The sequence below is a fragment of the Musca domestica genome, unplaced genomic scaffold (assembly GCF_030504385.1).
Source record: "Musca domestica strain aabys unplaced genomic scaffold, Musca_domestica.polishedcontigs.V.1.1 20, whole genome shotgun sequence".
Taxonomy (NCBI): domain Eukaryota; kingdom Metazoa; phylum Arthropoda; class Insecta; order Diptera; family Muscidae; genus Musca; species Musca domestica.
This window is the reverse complement of record NW_026712250.1, coordinates 6,367,475-6,389,317: the sequence shown is the minus strand read 5'-3', so window position 1 is coordinate 6,389,317 and position 21,843 is coordinate 6,367,475. Positions and strand designations below refer to the sequence as shown.

The following is a 21,843-nucleotide window of genomic DNA, read 5'->3' as shown; positions in this document are numbered from 1 at the left end:
ATTTGAGGAAAATCGGTTCAGATTTGGATATAGCTCCCACATATAACTTCGTCCGATTTCACGTTTTTTATGCACCAAAGCCGTAATATTCATCTAAATGGGGTGAATTTCGGCACATGCAACCTAATTGAACCTAGAAGCAAGTGAGTCAAATTTGATGAAAGTCGGTTCATGTTTGGATATAGCTCCCACATATATCTTCGTCCGATTTCACGTTTATTGTGCACCAAAAGCGTAATATTCCTTCAAATGAAGTGAATTTCGGCACATATAATCGAATACAGCCTAGAAGCAAGAGATTCAAATTTGGTAAAAATTGGTTCATGTTTGGATATAGCTCCCACTTATAACTTCGTCCAATTTCAAGTTTTTTATGCACCAAAGGCGTAATATTCCTTCAAATGAAGTTGATTTCGGCACATATGATCGAATTAAGCCTGGAAGTAAGTGTGTCAAATTTGGTAAAAATTGGTTCATGTTTGGATATAGCTCCCACATATAACTTCGTCCGATTTCAAGTTTTTTATGCACCAAAGGCGTAATATTCGTCCAACTGGAGTGGATTTTGGCACATATGATCGAATGCAGCCTAGAAGTAAGTGAATCAAATTTTGTGAAAATCGGATAAGATTTGAATATAGCTCCCATATATAACTTCGTCCGATTTCAGGTTTTTTATGCACAAAAGGCGTAATATTCCTTCAAATGAAGTGAATTTTGGCACATATGATCGAATACAGCCTAGAAGTAAGTGAATCAAATTTGTTGAAAATCGGTACAGATTTGGATATAGCTCCCATGTATAACTTCGTCCGATTTCAGGTATTTTGTCCACCAAATGGTTAATATCAGCCCAAATTGGATGGATTTTGTCACATGCGACTATATTCAGACTAGAAGCAAGTACTTCGAATTTCGCGAAAATCGGTCCAAACTTAGATATAGCTCCAATATATATTTTCGTCCGATTTCAAGTTTATTGTCCACCAAACGCTTAATATCAACCCGAATAGGGTGGATTTTTATAATTCTGATGGTGTAGCAGATTTTGAAATAAAATTTTCCTTCTCATTCTCCCTTCTTTTCTTGGTCCTCTCCTTTCCACCCGTTTCATTTTGTAGTTGATTTCATTCACTTTCTTTGCCATTTTCGCGTTCTCAACCAAACCACAATAATCAGTTAAAGTAGTTCACCTGCTGTTCATTACCTGCCACTGGCTTGGTAATGAATATTTCGCACACTCCAAAAACACACTTTCTAATGTAATTACCCCTCCTCTGCCCTCCCCTACCCCCCACTCTTACGGAGATCTTCTTTTGGCCATTGAAAGACAGCTCAGAAAAGAATCACATCATTACAAGGCACATTTCTCAATTGACAATAAATGCCAAGTAATGGAGGGGGAGAGAAGGGGGAGGGGTTGCCATATTATTGTAATTGTTTGGGAATGAGAATTAGTTTTTTTTCAATTTTTTTTTTTTTTTTTTTTTTTTTTTTTGTCAAACAAACAAAACAATGCTTGTTTGGAAAAGAAAAACTAGAACACATTTTACTTGGACTCTTAGAGAAATTAAAATCTAAACAATTAGTTTTTTTTCGTGTTACTAAAAATAAATGACATAGAGAAAAAAAAATAAATGACACAGAGAGAAAAATGGAAATTGGGAGAAAATACTGAAATTGAAACTTGTTGTCGTTGTTAAGAAAAAAAAAAAACAATGGCCCAAACTGCTCTCCTTGTTTTGCCACTGAAATGAGAACACTTTCATGGTGTTTTGAAAATAAACAAAAACTTTTCGAACAGATTTCCTAGATGAGATACAAGATCTTAATGAGATATGCATGTACTGGGGGTTTAAGAAAAACTTTTTCTAACAAATTTTGGGGTTTTAATTAAATGAACGGAAAGAAAGTTCTATTTTTGTAATTCATTCATTCATTAAATAAAAGATTTTTTCTTTGGCACCCCACTAACCCAAAAAAATCGGCCAACATTTAAATAGCTTGAACGGTTTTAAGACATAAACCAAAAAAAAAGAAAAATAATTTAACAATGCTAATGATTAAGCCGTTAGATTATCAAAACCGTAAGCCATAATCATTCAACGAAATTTTTCAAAAGAAAAACATTAAACAATTAAAAAAAAACACAAGAAGAGAACACAAGAGAAGAGAAAAAGCAGAAGAAACCCAAAAAACAAACAGCCATGACCACTTCAAAGCAAACAACAAACCCCCTTCCCCTCCCTCTCCACACCCTCTCCCCGAAAAAGTGTTACAAAAAACCGTTAAATAACACCAAAATTTTTGGTGTATTGTTAGAAGCCTATATTTTGAGATCACGAGATTTTCGTTTTCATTTTCACTCCGCACAGATCACTTTCGAATGCAGAACACCAAACCCAAAAATTTAAATTAGGAGAAAAAACGAAGACAAACAAAAACTGTTGACTCATCGATAATTCCAATATTGAAACCAATGTCTATTTTGGATTTGTTTTTGTTAAAAAATTCAACACTTGTCCAGTGTTTGTCTAATCCCCCGATTGAGACAATCTGTTTTGTGTGTGTGGGAAAAATTGCCCGGTCATCATTACCAAATGTTTCTTCACTTTCATAGGTTTTTATTCACGATTTATTATTTGATTTTTTTTTCTTTCGAGTTATTCATCTAAGAGCCATGGATCTGGTCTTAAGGCTAATTATGTTAAATGTTTGGTAATTAATGCATAAAATCGCTTTAGATCTCACGCACTTAACGAGATTTACAAGTGGTGTTAATAACATCGTGTTTGTGTCTTAAGTCTTTCGTTTGAGTGCATGTCGTTGTAGGAGAGAGGGAAAAAATTATAAAAAAAAAAAACAAAAAGAAAAAAGCTCAAAAGTCGTGCTGGACAGAGATATTTCTCAGCTGTATCTGATAGCTGGTACCAAAAATCATTGATGTAGGGCTCATATTACAAAAATTAGGGACTTAAACACCATATCGGATGGAAAATATATGTGGTAGCTATACTGAAATCTTAACCGATTTTCGTCAAATTTGGCACACTTGATTCTGGGCCGAATTTGGTTGGATGCGCCAAAATCCACTCTGTTTTCTGTGGGAGCTATATCCAAATTTGCACCGATTTTCATTAAATTTGACACACCTGCTTCTAGGCTGAAAACGATCGCATGTGCCAAAATCCAACCAATTTGGGCTGATATTAACCATTTGGCGGACAAAATACATAAAATCGGACGAAGTTATATGAAGGAGCTATATCCAAACCTGAACCGATTTTCATCAAATTAGGTACACTTACTTTCAGGCTGAACTAGGTCACATGTGCCAAAATCCACTCCATTTGGGCTGATATTCACCATTTGGTGAACAAAATACGTGAAATCGGACGAAAAAATATATGGGAGCTATATCAAAATCTTAACCGATTTTCATAAAATTTGACACACTTGCTTCTAGACTGAATTCAGTCCGATGTGCCAAAATCCACTCTATTTGGATTGATATTGCACATTTGGTGGACAAAATACCTGAAATCGGACGAAGTTATATGTGGGAGCTATATACAAATTTGAACCCATTTTCACCAAATTTGAAACACTTATTTCTAATCAGAATTTGGTCAAATGTGTCAAAATCCAACCAATTTGGGCTGATATTAACCATTTGGTGGGCAAAATACATGAAATCGGACGAAGTTATATGTGGGAGCTATATCCAAATCTTAACCGATTTTCATCAAATTTCGGTATCTTTACTTCTAGGGTGAATTGGGTGGTATTTGCCAAAATCCATTCCATTTGGATTGATATTAACCATTTAGTGGACAAAATACCTGAAATCGGACGAAGTTATATATGGCAGCTTTAGCTAAATCTTAACCGATTTTCACCAAATTCGAATTAATTGCTTCTAGGCTGAATTCGGTTGGATGTGCCAAAATCCACTCCATTTGGGCTGATATTAACCATTTGGTGGGCAAAATACCTGAAATCGGACGAAGTTATATATGGGAGCTATATACAAATCTTAACCGATTTTCATAAAATTTGACACACCTGCATCTAGGCTGAATTCGGTTGTATGTGCCATAATCCAGTTCATTTGGGCTGATATTAACCATTTGGTGGACAAAATACGTGAAATCGGACGAAGTTATATAGGGGAGCTATTTCCAAACCTTAACCGATTTTCATCAAATTAGGTACACTTACTTCCAGGCTGAATTCGGTTGGATGTGCCAAAATCCAACCGATTTGGGTTGATATTAACCATTTGGCGGACAAAATACGTGAAATCGGACGAAGTTATATATGGCAGCTATATACAAATTTGCACCGATTTTCCTCAAATTTGGTATGTTTACTTGTAGGCTGAATTCGGTAGGATATGCCAAAATCCACTCTGTTTACGCTGATATTAACCATTTGGTGGACAAAATATGTGAAATCGGACGAAGTTATGTATGGGAGCTATATACAAATTTGAACCGATTTTTACCAAATTTAACACACTTGCTTCTAGGCTGAATTCGGTTGGATGTGCCATAATCCAGTTAATTTGAGCTGATATTAACCATTTGGCGGACAAAATACCTGAAATCGGACGAAGTTACATATGGGAGCAACATTCAAATTTTAACCGATTTTTACCAAATTTGGTATCTTTACTTCTAGGCTGAAATCAGCTGCATGTGCCGAAATCTACTTAATTTGGGTTGATTTTAACCATTTGGTGGACAAAATACGTGAAATCGGACGAAGTTATATGTGGGAGCTATATCCAAATCTTAACCGATTTTCATCAAATTTGACACACTTGCTTCTAGACTGAATTCTGCCGGATGTGGAAAAACACATCCTATTTAGACGAATTTTGCACATATGGTGCCCAATAAAATTGAAATCCGACGAAGATATATATGGGAGCTATATCCAAATCTGAACCGATTTTCAGCAATTTCATTGGGGTTTGTCCTTGAGCCAAACAAATGATTTGGGGAAAATTTCATCTCAATCGGACAATATATGCGACCTGTACTTTGTTTACAAAAATACATGAACCAAAAAATGATTTTCTCTGAAATGAACTCTCTCTCTCTCCGAGAAGAGAAAAATCTCTTCTCCTAGAAAAATCTCCTTAGTGCAATTTTTTTGAAATGCCTAGGTCATCTGCTAAAGCCAAAAATTCCTCCTTATCATTTCCACAGACTTGCTATTGTAAAACTGCCTTAATCTCTAGCATTAAAAGCATTATAAAATGTCCCCCATCCCCTCCTCTTCTCAGGCAATTCTAGCAACATTCCCCCCAAACTCTTTGGCAATTGTTGTTCGTTTTTTCGCCACTTTTTATGATATCTAACAAAATTTTACAATACCATCTGAAAATGCCATTACCATCAGCATTTTGCTAAAGTTTATCTTTCAAGAAAATAACTGACCAAAAAAAAAACGTTGCTGCATTTCTTTGGAAAACCTTAAAGTTAACCCTTTTATTAGCCAGCTTAAAATGTTGCAAGCGAACAAAGCCTGCGGGAAAAAATTAACAACAACAAAAAAGACAATAAGAATAGAAATGGCCAGGGAGAGAAGAAGGCAAAAATAACCACTGACAAAAAATTCCATAGAAAACAAACACTTTGGCCACAATAAAGGCCAAAGGAGTACCATACAACAACAACAACCAACAACAACTCTTTGCCTGTAAAACAATAACAATATTTTAGCACAATAGACCGACCGACCGACAGACAGACAGACAGCGACGAAACATGTAACGAAATGTTAGACGACTTAGAAAAGTGTGGCCCGGAAAGTTGTAACGATAACACCCGGTTTGCGGGAATTTCTACGAAAGGGGGGGAGGGAGGAGAAGGGAGGTGTAGTGGCAACCTAAGCATGGCACTTTTTGTAGGAAAGCGTAAAACAACTGCAAAAAAAAAAAACAAAACATTTTTGAAAACATGAAAATTGTAATAACAGTCTTGGTACAATGGTCTCTTTGGTGGGACTTGGCCAAATGCCTGGCTGGCTGGATGGCTGGTTGACTGCTTGGCCATGTCCCATTGGAAAAACTGCTCTGAGCCTAGGGTCCAACAATTAGAACATTGTTACATTGGTAGTGGCAGGCAGCAAATGGAACAACAGCAGCAGCAGCAACATTAGCTACTAAGGCACGCAACATCCAAAAGAGGCAGGGGGAGGGGAAATGAAAGGGGAAAGGGTAAGCACTGCTCAATACCAGCAGGCCATGTTTTACCTTGCCATGGTCTCTCCAAGCCTTTGAACCTTTAAAGTTCTTGTTAATCTCCACAATAACACCATGTCGAACAGACACCAGGGCAATGGTGGCATTTGCTTTCATGGAAGCTATTTTGACAAAAAGGAAATAAAAATACGCAAAAGAGATTTTAAGGATTTGGAAGGCATAACCTATAAATTAGGTTATGCCGGGATCTCAATATATAAAAAATGAAACCAATTTTAAAAATACTCCTAAAATAAAAGAAGTTGGATTTTTTCAGGGTCTATAAGTGAAGAGGATTTTTAAAAAAATATTTTTTAAGGGTCAGGAACAAACGTGGATTTTTTAAAAAATATTTTTTAAGGGTCATCAACAAACGTGGATTTTTTAAAAAATATTTTTTAAGGGTCATCAACAAACGTGGATTTTTTAAAAAATATATTTTAAAGATCATAAACAAACGTGGATTTTTAAAAAATATTTTTTAAGGGTCATCACTAAACGTGGATTTTTTAAAATATATTTTTAAAAGGTCATCAACAAAAGTGGACTTTTTAACAATATTTTTAAAGGTTCACCAATAAACGTGGACTTTTTAAAAATATTTTTTCTGGGTTCATCTATAAACGTGGACTTTTTAAAAATATTTTTAAAGATCATCGACAAATGTGATTTTTTTTTAAATATTTTTTAAAGGTCATCAACAAACGTAGATTTTTTTAAAAACATTTTTAAATGCCGTCAATAAACGTTTTAAAGCATGTAACATTTTTAAACATTAACGTCAATAAACGTTAATTTTTAAAAAAAAAATTTCTGGGTCTGTCAATAAACGTTAATTTTTTAAAAATTATTTTTTCTGGGTCTGTCAATAAACGTGGATTTTTTAAAAATATTTTTTGAGACTCTGTAACAAACGTGGATTTTTAAAAAATAATTTTTGAGGCTCTGTTACAAACGTGGATTTTTTAAAAATATTTTTGAGGCACTGTAACAAACGTAGATTTTTTAAAAATATTTTTTGAGGCACTGTAACAAACGTGGATTTTTTTTATTTGTTTTAGAGACTATAAATGACGTGGATTTCTTAAAAATATTTTTTAGAGACTTAAAATGACGTGAATTTCTTAAAAATATTTTTTTAGAGACTATAAATGACGTGGATTTCTTATAAATATTTTTTAGAGGCTATAGATGACGTGGATTTTTTTGAGGCACTGTAACTTTCGTGTTTTTTTAAAAATATTTTTTTGAGGCACTGTAACTTTCGTGCTTTTTTAAAAATTTTTTTTGAGGCACTGTAACTTTCGTGTTTTTTTTTAAATATTTTTTTGAGGCACTGTAACAAACGTGGTTTTAACAAAAAAAATTGGGTATATCAATAAAAGTGTTTTTTTTTTAAATATTTTTTTCTGAGTCCATAAATAAACGTAAATTTTTTTAAAAAATAATTTTTTGCAGTCACTTAATAAACGTAATTTTTTAAAAATATGTTTTCTAGCTCCATCAATAAACGTGGAATTTTTTAAAAATATTTTTTCTGGGTTCATCAATAAACGTGGATTTTTTAAAAATATTTTTTCTGGGTTCATCAACAAACGTGGAATTTTGTAAAAATTATTTTTAAAGGTCATCAACAAACGTGGAATTTTTTAAAAATATTTCTTCTGGGTCTGTCGATAAACGAGGAATTTTTTAAAAATATTTTTTAAAGGTCATCAACAAACGTGAGATTTTTTAAAAATATTTTTTTAAAATCATCAACAAACGTGGAATTTTTTAAAAATATTTTTTCTGGGTTCAACAACAAACATGGATTTTTTAAAAATATTTTTTAAAGGTCATCAACAAACGTAAGTTTTTTTAAAAATATTTTTTAAAAGTCATCAACAAACGTGGAATTTTTTAAAAATATTTTTTAAAAGTCATCAACAAACGTGGAATTTTTTAAAAATATTTTTTAAAAGTCATCAACAAACGTGGAATTTTTTAAAAATATTTTTTAAAGGTCATCTACTCTATGGGTCCATCACTAAACGTGAATTTTTTTAAAAATGTTTTTATTAAAGTCCATTAATGAACGTGTTTTTTTTAAATTTTTTAAGGGTCGTAAATTTTTTCCACTAGCTTTTTCAAGTCCTGTCAATTAACGTGGTTTTTTTAAAAACATATTTTCTGTCCATCAATAAACGTGAATTTTTTAAAAAATATATTGTCTGTCCATTCAATAAACGTGGTTTTTTATAAAAATATTTTTTCGAGGACCTGCTTTCAATGTGGATTTCTTAAAAATAAAATTTTCAAGGATCAACTTTAAATATAGATTTTTCAAAAAACCTTTTAAAACGAAAGACTTAAGACACACATGTTGAATATTTTCTCGAATTTCATTCCCTCTCTCCCTCTCTCTCTGCAAAGCAAATGCAAAACGTATTGTCTCTTCCCTCATAATTACTTACATGTCTCACATGACAATGAAGCTACATAGCTGCAAAAACAAAAGATTTAAGAACCAAGCACCATGACAACTAAATTTCTCCTTTTATCTTAAGAATATCTTAATACCATTTCAATATATGAAAAAATGCTAATATTTTTCTTTTTCTTTTCTCTTTTGCAGGTAATTATCATTCTCCTTTTCATCTCCTCCAACATTTCAACTAATAAGCGTAAGTAATGGCATTCCATATCCCCAACCATGAGCTTTCATCTTCGTTTTGCTGCAAAAAAATATATATCTTCAACTCATTCTTTCGCCGACTCTGGTCATTCCTCAGCAGCATTTCCTGCTGTTAATGAACTAAGAACTCAATCGTTAGAAATTAATTTTGCAATAATTTCCTTGCAGTAATGTGTGCCATTAGAGGCAACTAATTGCCCAAGCGAGGAGGGGAGAGAGGGGAGGCTTTGTAATCGTAAGTTTAAGGTTATGGTTGTCCAGGTGTCAGTTATTCTAAGGTAGCTACTTTACGTGGTGAAGAGCAAAGGGATGTATAATGCTGCGTAGAAGTAGTTTTTGGGGTCATTTGTGAAGAAATTCATTCAAGGTAAAATCTTCAAATGAAATATTTTCTATTTACTTTGGAAAAATTCTTTTTTTAAGAAAATCTGCTCTTAGTTTCCATATTCTTTGGAAAAATAATTTTCCTAAGTTTCTTCCCAAACACATGGAAAGTGCATTCAGGTGTTTATGGGGGGAGAGAGAGGGAGTTTATTGTTTACGGATTTTTTGTTAGAGGACACCATAGTATTATTATAATTTTTTTTTTTTTTTTTTTTTGCAAAATGGTCAGGCTTAATCCCATTATTAGTGGAGAGCGATAGTAATATTTACCAGGGGGTAAGGCAAGCAATACCTACTTTTCGGAAAGAGCCACCAATCCTTATCAGTTCCCTTGTTTTTGCTCTTTGTCTGGGATATCCTCCCCTAAAATATTTTTTCTGGATCCGTCAATAAACCTGGATTTTTTAAAAATATTTTTTCAAAGTCATTAAAAAACGTGGATTTAAAAAATAAAAAATTAAAATTAAAAAACATGGATTAAAATAAAAATTTTAAATTAAAAAAAAAACGTGGATTAAAAATAAAAAAATAAAAAATAAAAAACCCGTGGATTAAAAATAAAAAAATATATTTTAAAACTAATTTTTTATGGCCCTGTGAATTTTTTTAAGAGCATAACCTCTTCTACGGATTTTTTAAAAATATTTTTTCTGGATCCATCAATAAGCCTGGATTTTTTAAAAATATTTTTTCAAGGCCATTAGAAAACGTGGATTTAAAAAATAAAAATTTAGGATTAAAAAACGTAGATTAAAAATAAAAAAATAAAAATTTAAAATTAAAATTAGAAAAACTTGGATTAAAAATAAAAATTTAAAATTAAAAAACGTGGATTAATAATAAGAAAATAAAAATTTTAAATTAAAAAACGTGGAATAAAAAAAAATAAAAAATTGAAAACCAAAACAATTGGATTAAAAATAAAAAAAAAAAATAAAACTAAAATACAATAAAAATATTTTTTAAAGGTCATCAACAAACTTGAAATTTTTTAAAAATATTTTTTCTGAGTTCATCAATAAACATGGATTTTTTAAAAATATTTTTTCTGAGTTCATCAATAAACATGGATTTTTTAAAAATATTTTTTCTGAGTTCATCAATAAACGTGGATTTTTTAAAAATATTTTTTTTGAGTTCATCAATAAACGTGGATTTTTTAAAAATATTTCTTCTGGATTCATCAATAAACGTGGATTTTTTAAAAATATTTTTTCTGAGTTTATCAATAAACGTAGATTTTATAAAAATATTTTTTCTGAGTTCATCAATAAACGTGGATTTTTTAAAAATATTTTTTTTGAGTTCATCAATAAACATGGATTTTTTAAAAAATATTTTTTTGGGTCCATCAATAAACATGGATTTTTTAAAGAATATTTTTTCTTGGTCTGTCCTTAAGCGTGGATTTTTAAAAAAATATTTTTTTGGGTCCATAAACGTGGATTCTTTAAAAAATATTTTTTGGGTCCATAAACGTGGATTTTTTAAAAAGTATTTTTTTTGGGTCCATAAACGTGGATTTTTTAAAAAGTATTTTTTCTGGGTCTGGAAATGAACGTGAATTTTTTAAAAATATTTTTTAAAGGTCATCAACAAACTTGGAATTTTTTAAAAATATTTCATCTGGATTCATCAATAAACGTGGATTTTTTAAAAAATATTTTTTTGGGTCCATAAACGTGGATTTTTTAAAAAATATTTTTTTGGGTCCATAAACGTGGATTTTTTAAAAAATATTTTTTCTGGGTTTGGAAATGAACGTGAATTTTTTAAAAATATTTTTTAAAGGTCATCAACAAACTTGGAATTTTTTAAAAATATTTCATCTGGATTCATCAATAAACGTGGATTTTTTAAAAATGTTTTTACTGAGTTCATCAATAAACGTGGATTTTTTCTGGCCCTGGGATTAAAAATAAAAAAATAAAAATTTTAAATTAAAAAACGTGGAATAAAAAAAATAATATTTTAAAACTTATTTTTTTTTTTTTTTTGGGCCTCGTGATTTTTTTAGGAGCCTCACCTCTTCTCCCCCTTCCATTTAAAGAACTCTCAATCAATATTAACTTAACACTAATTATGGATCGTTTTTTTTTACCAGAAAATACTTCATTGAAATCTCTCCACAATTGGCCCAATGGAAAATGAGTTGTAACAAAGCTAGAATACTCTATTTTGTGGTACTTAAGTCCAGACTAGACAAAGATATTGAAAAAGGGGGGGGGGGGGGGGGGGGGGGGGGGGATTTTGTCATCTTAAGAGGTTTAAAAAGGGTATTACATTACCAAAGAGTTTCGTGTGCTTTGTTTTTGGCCCCGGCAATTTGTGGCGAGATGCTGCTAAAGGCCTTTTTGGGTAGATGGGTGTTGGTATGGAATATTTGGCCTTAATTGCGCTGATGTGGTGTCTGAGTGTTTAGAAGAGAGAGAGGGGGGGGGGTCTACCACAGTATCATGTGTAAATATGGTTGCTAGCATCTGCATTACTTTGAGTTGTGTTCAACACTCTCTCCATTCTTGATGCCAGTAGCTATGAGGCAGGTTCTGCGTGTGTGAGTGTGTGTAGCCCCCGTTGCAGCCTCTTAAATACCATTATTATTGAATAACGAGTATAAGTCAAGTAAATTATATGCCGTTATTTGTTTGGCTTTAAGTAAGGAAACCAAATGCCATCAGAATTCCAAGGCAGCCAACCGGCTGCTACCGCCACACAAAGATTTCTTTCATTCCGCAGATACCTGATTTGTTGTTGTTGTTGTTGGAAATCTTTTAATGGGAGCACACAACTTGCCATGCACCACTGGCAGCTATCATTAGTCAACAAGTCATCGAAGAGCCAGAAATATTTCAAGTCGAGTTTTCTGGCTTGGTCTTAAGACAAAGGCCACCGTAGCCAGATTCCAGGTGCTGATGATGATGATGCCTGGACCAAATCACAATGTCAGTCAGCCAGCTAGGCAGTCACTCACTCACTCACCGGCCTTTGCGGTCTGTCTGTCAGTCCGTTGTGTTGTGGCTTTGGCTAAGGCGTTTACATTGGTATTAAAATTTTAAGTGGCAACATTTGTATGCTTAGACCGGGTAAATTAAGAGCATCATCTGTGTGAGAGATGAGGCGGATGATGATGATGTTAGAACGTAAAAAAAAAACAACAAATCATGGCCAATTTCGCCTGCAATGGTTGGGGCAAAAGCAGCGATTCTTTCAAAGATTAAATCTTTGGTTTTTCTAACATTGCCGGGCGACAACAGGCGTTCAACATGTTGCCTTGGACTTGCTTTATTAAAGTCAAATTGCAACAACAACAACAACAAAAAAAAACAACAACTCTTGCAGCAAATGATGATTATGTTGTTAGACAAGTTGTTCGGTTCAAACTCAAGACAAACAAAAAAAAAAACAACAGCACCAGAAATTGCCTTGATTTTCTTTTACCCCCTGTCGTTTCTTTCCCTCTCCTTTTTTTCCATCTAAAATTCAAACGTGTTACAGAAGCCAATAAAAAGCTTAACGAAAAAAATTCTTTTCTATTGGAAAAAACTCAATTTTCTTCATTTTTATTATTGTTCTAAGACAGGCTAGGCTGTGCCCGGGCATAGGAGGAGAAAAAAAATTACATTTTCTTTTTATAAAAGATTACCTCAAAGTGGCCTCTAACAGGTGGAACCGGGTTCGGTTCTAGTTTTTTTTCCATTTCTCCTGCCATCCAACAAATCAATGAAAATCTCCAACCAAATATTTGTCTATAATTAACTCGACTGGCATTAGAAACAACAAAAAACAAAAACCTCAACATAACGCCGCCATCATCTTCTGCGACTTCTTAATGTCACTGCTCGCCGAGAGAACGTGACATTTGAATGACACCAAAAGCAGAGTGGCATGTGAACCTATTGGTGTTTCAAATAATGAAATTTGGAAAATGTGACAGCTAATACCAGCGTTTGGGAAATATTCTCCGAGGCCTAATGGAGAAAAAAAAAAAACAAAAAAAAAATAAAAGAGCCATTAAATATTTCAAAGATTTCATGGTGTTCGTTTCTTAAGTCTTTTGTTTTTTTGCAACAATGTTAAGGCTTTTTGTTAAGGCAGCAGAAGAGAAAATCATAAAATGTCGGTCCTGCACCATTTGTGCCTTAAGTCTTTTGTAGAAAAAATCAAATTTTTTTTGTGGCCATCATTTAAACATTTCAGGAAAATTATTTGTAGGTCCCCAAAGGCTTGAGTTATTTGTGGAAGTCTCCTTTATCCTGAAAGTCTTTCAAAAAAAAGAGAAGAAAAAAAACTCCAATATAAATATATTTTAGGATAGGGATAGGGACTTTTCGAAGAGAAAATCATCAAATGTCGGTGCAGGACATTTGTGTGCCTTCATCAAACATTCCAGGAAACTTTTTTTAGGTCTTCCAAAGGCTTGAATCCTTTGTGGAAGTCTTCCATGCCTTGAAAGTCTTTCAAAAAAAAAGACACAAATTTGCTTCTGAGGTTCTCTTTAAGCCTTCGAAAGACTCCATTATAAATATATTTTAGGATAGGGATAGGGACTTTTCGAAGAGAAAATCATAAAATATCGGTTCTGCATCATTTGTGTCCTAAGTCTTTCGTTAAAAAAATTAAAAATTTGGTGGCCTTCATTTAAACACTTCAGGAAAATTATTTGTAGGTCCCCCAAAGGCTTGAGTTATTTGTGGAAGTCTCCTTTATCCTGAAAGTCTTTCAAAAAAAAAGAGAAGAAAAAAAATCTCCAATATGAATATATTTTAGGATAGGGATAGGGACTTTTCAAAGAGAATCTCATAAAATGTCGGTGCAGGACATTTGTGCCTCAAGTCTTTTGTTGAAAAAAAAATTATTTTTTGTTGCCTTCATTTAAACATTTCAGGAAAATTATTTGTAGGTATTCCAAAGGCTTGAGTTATTTGTGGAAGTCTCCTATATCCTGAAAGTCTTTCAAAAAAAAAGAGAAGAAAAAAAGTCTCCAATATAAATATTTTTTAGGATAGGGAAAGGGATTTTTTAAAGAGAAAATCATAAAATGTCGGTGCAGGACATTTGTGCCTCAAGTCTTTTGCGGAAAAAAATCTTATTTTTTGTGGCCTTCATTTAAACATTTCAGGAAACTTTTTGTAGGTCTTCCAAAGGCTTGAGTTCTTTGTAGAAGTCTTCCATGCCTTGAAAGTCTTTAAACAAAAGACTTAAGACACAAACACAATTTTTTCAGGAGTTCTCTTCAAGCCTTCGAAAGTCTATAATATAAATATATTATAGGATAGGACTTTTCAAAGAGAAAATCATAAAATGTCGGTGCAGGACAGAAAATCTTATTTTTTGTGGCCTTCATTTAAACATTTCAGGAAAATTATTTGTAGGCCTTCAAAAGACTTGATTGCTTTGTGGAAGTGTTCCATGCCTTGAAAGTCCTTCAAACAAAAGACTTAAGACACAAACACATTTTTTTCTGAGGTTTTCTTCAAGCCTTCGAAAGTCTCCAATATAACAATATTTTTTTAGGATAGGGATAGGACTGGCCTTCATTTAAACACTTCAGGAAAATTATTTGTAGGTCTTCCAAAGGCGTAGGATCTTTGTGGAATTCTAATATGTCTTGAAAGATTTTCAAACAAAAGACTTAAGACACAAACACAATTTTTTCTGAGGTTCTCTTCAAGCCTTCGAAAGTCTCCAATATAAATATATTTTTTTAGGAAAGGATCGTCACTAAAAAATCAGGAAAATTGGTATCTAAAGCCTTTTAATTGAAATTAGATATAAAAGGGTCTACCTTAGGTATCCTTAGAAATATTCAGTCCTTCTTAAGATTTTTGAGAATCTGCCGGAGATAGGAAGACCTCTTTTTGGAAAATGGAAAAAAATCTTATTTTTTGTTGCCTTCTTATTGAAAATTTTCAGGTGTGGCAAAGGCTTGAGTTTTTTGTAGAAGTCTCCAATATCCTCAAAGTCTTCCAAACAAAAGACTTAAGACACAAACACAAAATTGTTTCTGAGGTTCTCTTTAAGCCCTCGGAAGGTACCTTCGGAAATTTCCCATATAAATATATTTTAGGCTAGGGTCATCTCATAAAAACAGGAAGGTTTCTGTCTAAAGCCTTTTAATTGAAATTTGATATAAAAGGGCCTACCCTAGGCATCCTTAGAAATTGTAAAATAGTAAAATAGTCCACCTTAAGATTTTTGAGAATCTACGTTAAATAGGAAGACCTCTTTTATTGGAAAATAAAAAAAATCATATTTTTTGTTGCCTTTTTATTGAAATTCAAAACCTTTCAGGGCCATAATTTAGGAGTCTCTCAAAGGCTTGGGTTCCTTGTGGAAGTCTTCTATACCTTAAAAGTCTATAAAACAAAAGACTTAAGCCACGAATATTATTTTGTTTCCGAAGTTTTCTTTAAGGAGGTCTTCGGAGGTCTCCAATATGCCAAAATTTTAATGCAGGAAGATCTCCTTTGTATTTTCTGCATCAGGCGTGTTTGTGTCTTAAGTCTTTTATTTTGAAAAATGTATGAAAGGGCTTTGGTATCCTTGGAAGTATACATTGCTCCTTAAGATTTTTTGAAAATCTGCCTGAGATCGGAAGATCTGTTTTATTAGAAACTGGAAAAATCATATTTTTGTTGTCTTCTTATTGAACACCAAAACATTTCAGGGATTATATTTATAGATCTCTCAAAAGCTTGCGTTTTTGTGGAAGTCGTCTATACCTTGACCGTCTCTAAAACGAAAGACTTAAGACACGAACATAAATTTATTCCTGAGGTTCTCTTTAAACAAAAGTATCTTCGGAGGTCTTCAATATGCTAAAATTTTAAAGCAGGAACATTTTCTTATCATTTCCTGCATCCTCCGTGTTTGTGTGTTAAGTCTTTCATTTGAAGCTTATATCTAAAAGGACCCATCATAGGTATCCTTGGATATTTTTGAAATACATTTTTAAAGACCAGGATTTTTTATCACTTATTCATCGAAGAGGTATTTCTATCTTCTGCAGATTTTCAAAAATTTTAAGGAGAACGGAACAAGTTTTCCAGAATCTGCCGGAGATAGAAAGACCTTTCCTATGAGTGAAAAAAAAATGATTTGAAAAGGTCTTGGTCTCTAAAAACGTATTTAAAAAAAATCTCTTCAAATATTAATAAAAATGTAAAATTTCCAAAGCCAATAGTCGCACACCTTTCACCCTAATAAATCATAAAATAAAAGAAAAAAACTTAACGACAATAAAACTTTCAAAATTATTAATTCATAAATTTTCAGATTTTTAATTATTCATAAATATCACAGCTCCCCTTTAACAGCTGACAACTGAACAAAAAAATTAACACCCCAAAAAAAGAGGAAATGCCATAAATTTATCTAAATTTCCTATTCAATTCCCAGAAAGTTTTATGGGTTTTCAACTCTATTTTAAGAGATTCGATTTTTATCATTTAAACAGAAGATCCATTGTCTCAAACTGAATTTATTGCCCTAATATTCAGTTCGAATTATAATTTTGATCGAAATAATACAAAATTCATAATTTCATACAAAAGACTTAAGACGCCAACTCGATTAAATCAAATAACCGCAGAGAAGCTAAAGAAATTGTTACAAAAGACTTAAGACACAAACTCGAAGAGAACAAAAATTTGAAGAGAAATGAATAAAATTATGACAAAAGACTTAAGGCACAAACACAAGTCAAAATCGTCATCATTGAAAATTGGAGGAAATATGTGACACTTGAGGAAAAAAAATATTAAAAATTTTCCTCAACTCAATTTCCGTGCACAAAAGCCATGAGAGAGCCATTCACACAATAAGGACGATTTTGAAAATATATTTTTATAAAGTCTCCGTCTCTCTTTGGTCTTAAAATATTTAAAAAAAAATCCACATCTCTCCTTGGTCTGCTAGGCCTTTAAAAGAAATTTTAACAATCCATGTTTCATGTTAGCCTTTGAAAAAATATTTTTATAAAATCCCCGTCTCTCCTTGGTCTTATTTTTTTTTAATTTACGCCTTTAAAAAAATATTTTTATAAAATTCCCGTCTCTCCTTGGTCTTTAAAAAAATATTTTTAAAAATCCCCGTCTCTCTTTGGTCTTTAAAAATTTTTTTTAAAAAATCCACGTTTCATGTAAGCATTTGAAAAAATATTTTTATAAAATCCAAAAATATTTATTATATTTATTAATATTATTTTTATAAAATCCCCGTCTCTCCCTGGTCTTTAAAAAAATATTTAAATAAAAACCCAGTCTCTCCTTGGTCTTTAAAAAAATATTTTTATAAAAACCCCGTCTCTCCTTGGTCTTTAAAAGAATATTTTTATAAAATCCACGTCTCTCCTTGGTCTTTAAAAAAATATTTTTATAAAATCCCCGTCTCTCCTTGGTCTGACACAAAAATATTTTTAAAAATATTTTTAAAAAAATCCGCGTTTCATGTAAGCCTTTGAAAAAATATTTTTAAAAATCCACGTTTCATGTAAGCCTTTAAGAAAATATTTTTATAAAATCCACGTCTCTCCTTTGTCTTTAAAAAAAAAATTAAAAAATCCACATTTTATGTAAGCCTTTGAAAAAAATATTTTTATAAAATCCCCGTCTCCCCTTGGTCTTTAAAAAACATGTTTATAAAATCCTCGTCTGCTAGGCCTTTAAAATTTTTTTTTTAAATCCACGTTTCATGTAAGACTTTGAAAAAGTATTTTTATAAAATCCCCGTCTCTCCTTGGTCTGCTAGGCCTTTAAAAAATATTTTTAAAAAATCCCCGTCTCTCCTTGGTCTTATTTTTTTAATTTACGCCTTTAAAAAAATATTTTTATAAAATCCCCGTATCTCTCTGGTCTTTAAAAAAATATTTAAATAAAAACCCAGTCTCTCCTTGGTCTTTAAAAAAATATTTTTATAAAAACCCCGTCTATCCTTGGTCTTTAAAAAAATATTTTTATAAAATCCCCGTCTTCCTTAGTCTATAATTTTTTTTTAAAAATCCACGTTTCATGTAAGCCTTTGAAAAAATATTTTTATAAAATCCCCGTCTCTCCTTGGTCTTTCAAATTTTTTTTTAAAAATTCCGCGTTTTGTATAAGCCTTTGAAAAAATATTTTTATAAAATCCCCGTCTCTCCTTGGCCTTTGAAAAAATATTTTTATAAAATCCCCGTCTCTCCTTGGCCTTTGAAAAAATATTTTTATAAAATCCCCGTCTCTCCTTGGTCTTTAAAAAAATATTTTTATAAAATCCCCGTCTCTACTTGGTCTTTAAAAAATAATAAAAAATCCTTACATGAAGGCCCTTGAAAAAAATATTTTTATAAAATCCCCGTCTCTCTTTGGTCTTAAAAATAATATTTTTAAGAAATCCACGTTTCTTGTAAGCCTTTGAAAAAATATTTTTTTAACTGAAAAATATTCTTCTCTCAAGGTCCATTGCCCTTAATTTCTTCCTCTTTTTCCATAATAAAAATCATAAATCACATTTTTATAATAACCTTTTCATTTCCCATTTTCCTCATATTTTACAACATCATTTTGATCTGAAAAAAAAAATCCTCCAATAATTCGCAGTAATTAACATTATTCCCCATTGTCTCTCTCTCTCCCTTCTCCATAATTACAGAGTCAATTGATTGCTGACACCTTGTGGAGTTCAATATCTGATCATCATTTTCATCGACATAGCTGCTGCTGTTGCTGCTGAATCTAAGACTGGCTATATAAGGCATTTGTGTTTTTTTTTTTTGCGAAAAAGGTAAGTGATTATTAATGTGGCTGTAGCTTCTTTGCTTTGGCTGTTTGCAGCTGCAAGACCCCAGGGAGGCCCTTTCCAATGGCATTAGAAAAGTCATCAAATCAATGCTTGGAAGTGATTGGGGGCTATTAAAGGGCGCCATAATTACCATTAAATAACACATAGGCAAAGATAGAGGGAAGCCTCGCTTACTCGGGCTAAAAAGTGCGTAAATGCGTACGTGTGTGTGTGCCATTTTCCCCATCATGCATGCATGCACGCATTTCACAGCAGGTGTTGAATATGTCTTTATATGGAGCTGTGGATTGATAGCAATCTTGCCCTGGTGGAGGGGGTTTGTTTTTACTCTACCATGCCATAAATTCTGCTACTCTCCCCCTTTCTCTCTCTCTCTCTTTTTCTTTCTCTGGGTCCCTCAACTATGGCAAATTTTAGCGCGTGCATACCTAATGAAGGGAAAACTGCCAGAGAACTCCGAACTCTTTTCGTTTTCCTTTCCTCATTTTGTTGTCTTACAAAACATTTGTTGTAATTTTTCTTGTTTTCCTTATAAAGAACACTGGGAACACGAAAAAGCATGGTCTTGTGAACCCTATGACTAGCATTTCCATGTCCATGTATTTTTTTGTGTTCTCTGCCATTTCCATTTTTCATAAATTCATTCATTCAAACCACTTTCTGGTGCTACCTTCTTCTTTTGCTAACTTCACACAATGCCATAGCTAAAGGCGGAAGTCAAACATTTTCCAAGTGTTTAAATGCGTTAGCTGGCCGAGCGATTCGAAAATGTATGCAAAATGTGTTTTTCCTCGCTCTGTGGCCTTAACTTCGTAACTCTGAAAGGGCAATGCATTTTATGGTATTTTTCCCTCTACCCATTAAGCCAAAGATAAATGGAAATGGAAAAATAGCGCAAATACAGAACCCAGCACAACTGCAACCTTCAAATGGCCGAGCAGAAGATTTTCCAAGCAAGTCATGGCTGGTATTTTTTTTATGGTTTTTAAATAAACATTTTGCAAACGGCAACAATTATAGGCACGAAAAATATGTTAAGGCAAGATTTGAGGGCTCTCAGGAACCGTTAGATGGGAAATTTTTCTCAGAAAGCAGGGGGGAGGGGAGGCAAAGGTAGGGGAAAAAACTCTGTAATCTGAAATCGATTTTCATTTGAAATTTTATTCTCCAAACGAAAAAAAAAAAATATTTAATTCATAATTTCAAACAAAAGACTTAAGACAAAAACCTCGAAGAAATCAACCTCTTAAGAGAGATACGAAAAATCATAACAAAAGACTTAAGACACAAGCGTGAATCAAAATCGCAAAGTCATTTGGAATCATTTTTTTCCAGAATAGAAAATATTTTAGGGAATTGTTCTATGGAAAATTTCATCAAAACCATTTCCGATGTTTTAGGGTGGACAAGAAATGAGTTTTATATCTGCGATATTTTTTTAATTTAAAAATGAATGGCGAGAAGAAGAAAATATATTTTTATAAAATCCCCGTCTCTCCTTGGTCTTTAAAAAAATATTTTTAAAAAATCCACGTTTCATGTAAGCCTTTGAAAAAAATATTTTTATAAAATCCCCGTCTCTCCTTAGTCTTTAAAAAATATTTTTAAAAAATCCACGTTTCATGTAAGCCTTTGAAAAAATATTTTTATAAAATCCCCGTCTCTCCTTGGTCTTTAAAAAATATTTTCAAAAAATCCACGTTTCATGTAAGCCTTTGAAAAAATATTTTTAAACAATCCCCGTCTCTCCTTGGTCTTTAAAAAATATTTTTAAAAAATCCTCGTCTCTTCTTGGTCTTTAAAAAAAAATCTTTTTAAAAAATCCACGTTTTATGTAAGCTTTTGAAAAAATATTTTTATAAAATCCCCGTCTCTACTTGGTCATTAAAAAATATTTTTAAAAAATCCACGTTTCATGTAAGCCTTTGAAAAAATATTTTTATAAAATCCCCGTCTCCCCTTGGTCTTTAAAAACATATTTTTATAAAATCCCCGTCACTCCTTGCTCTTTAAAAAAAAATATTTTAAAAAATCCCCGTCTCTCCTTGGTCTTAAAAAAAAAATATTTTTATAAAATCCACTTCTCTTCTTGCTCTTTAAAAAAATATATTTTTTTTGCCATTTCAAAATAATTTTCAACGTTTTAGACCAGAGAGGTCTTAGAAGGAATATATTATATCACTAACTCAACCGTTTCTTTTTTCCTTTTTTTTAAATTTTCAAAAAAGCCGAGTTTTTCTCTCGAAAATAGCAATTCGGCAAAGTTTTGCTGACAATAAAGGTAATTCAGCAAATTTTTCTTTAAAAACCTTCAATTCAGCAAAGGCTTACTGAGGACAATTTCAATTTAGCAAAGTTTTTGCATCAAAAAATCTAAATTTTAAAAAGTTTTTTTTTTGAAGAAAAATCGAAATTCAACAACAACATTTCTTTCTTTCAATTTTTTTAATTAATTTTTTGTAATTTTTTATTTATTTATTTATTTTTTATTTTTTCTTGGTTCATATTTTGTATTTTTTTTTTTTTGTTTGTTTTTTGTATTTTTTTTTTATTTTGAATTTTACTTTTTTGGGTTCATTTCCCCCCATTACCATTTAAATCCTGAACGTTAATATCCCTCAGTGTCAATATTTTTGTTCTTATTTTTTTATTATTTTATTTTTTTTTTGTAATTTTTATTTTTTTAATTTTTTATTTTTATTATTTTATTTTAATTAATTTTTTTTAATATTTTATTTATTTACTTTTTTAT

The 21,843-nt window shown here is 31.9% G+C and overlaps 1 protein-coding gene across 1 annotated transcript in view; it reads left to right on the top strand.

The window, feature by feature from the left end:
* LOC101895044 (uncharacterized) overlaps positions 1–21,843 on the top strand; it is a 116,065-nt gene that overhangs the window by 11,542 nt on the left and 82,680 nt on the right. The window contains exon 2 of the mRNA XM_059122547.1: positions 18,942–19,073. The gene's annotated coding sequence lies outside the window, so the exon portion shown is untranslated. The remainder of the gene's footprint in view (positions 1–18,941; positions 19,074–21,843) is intronic.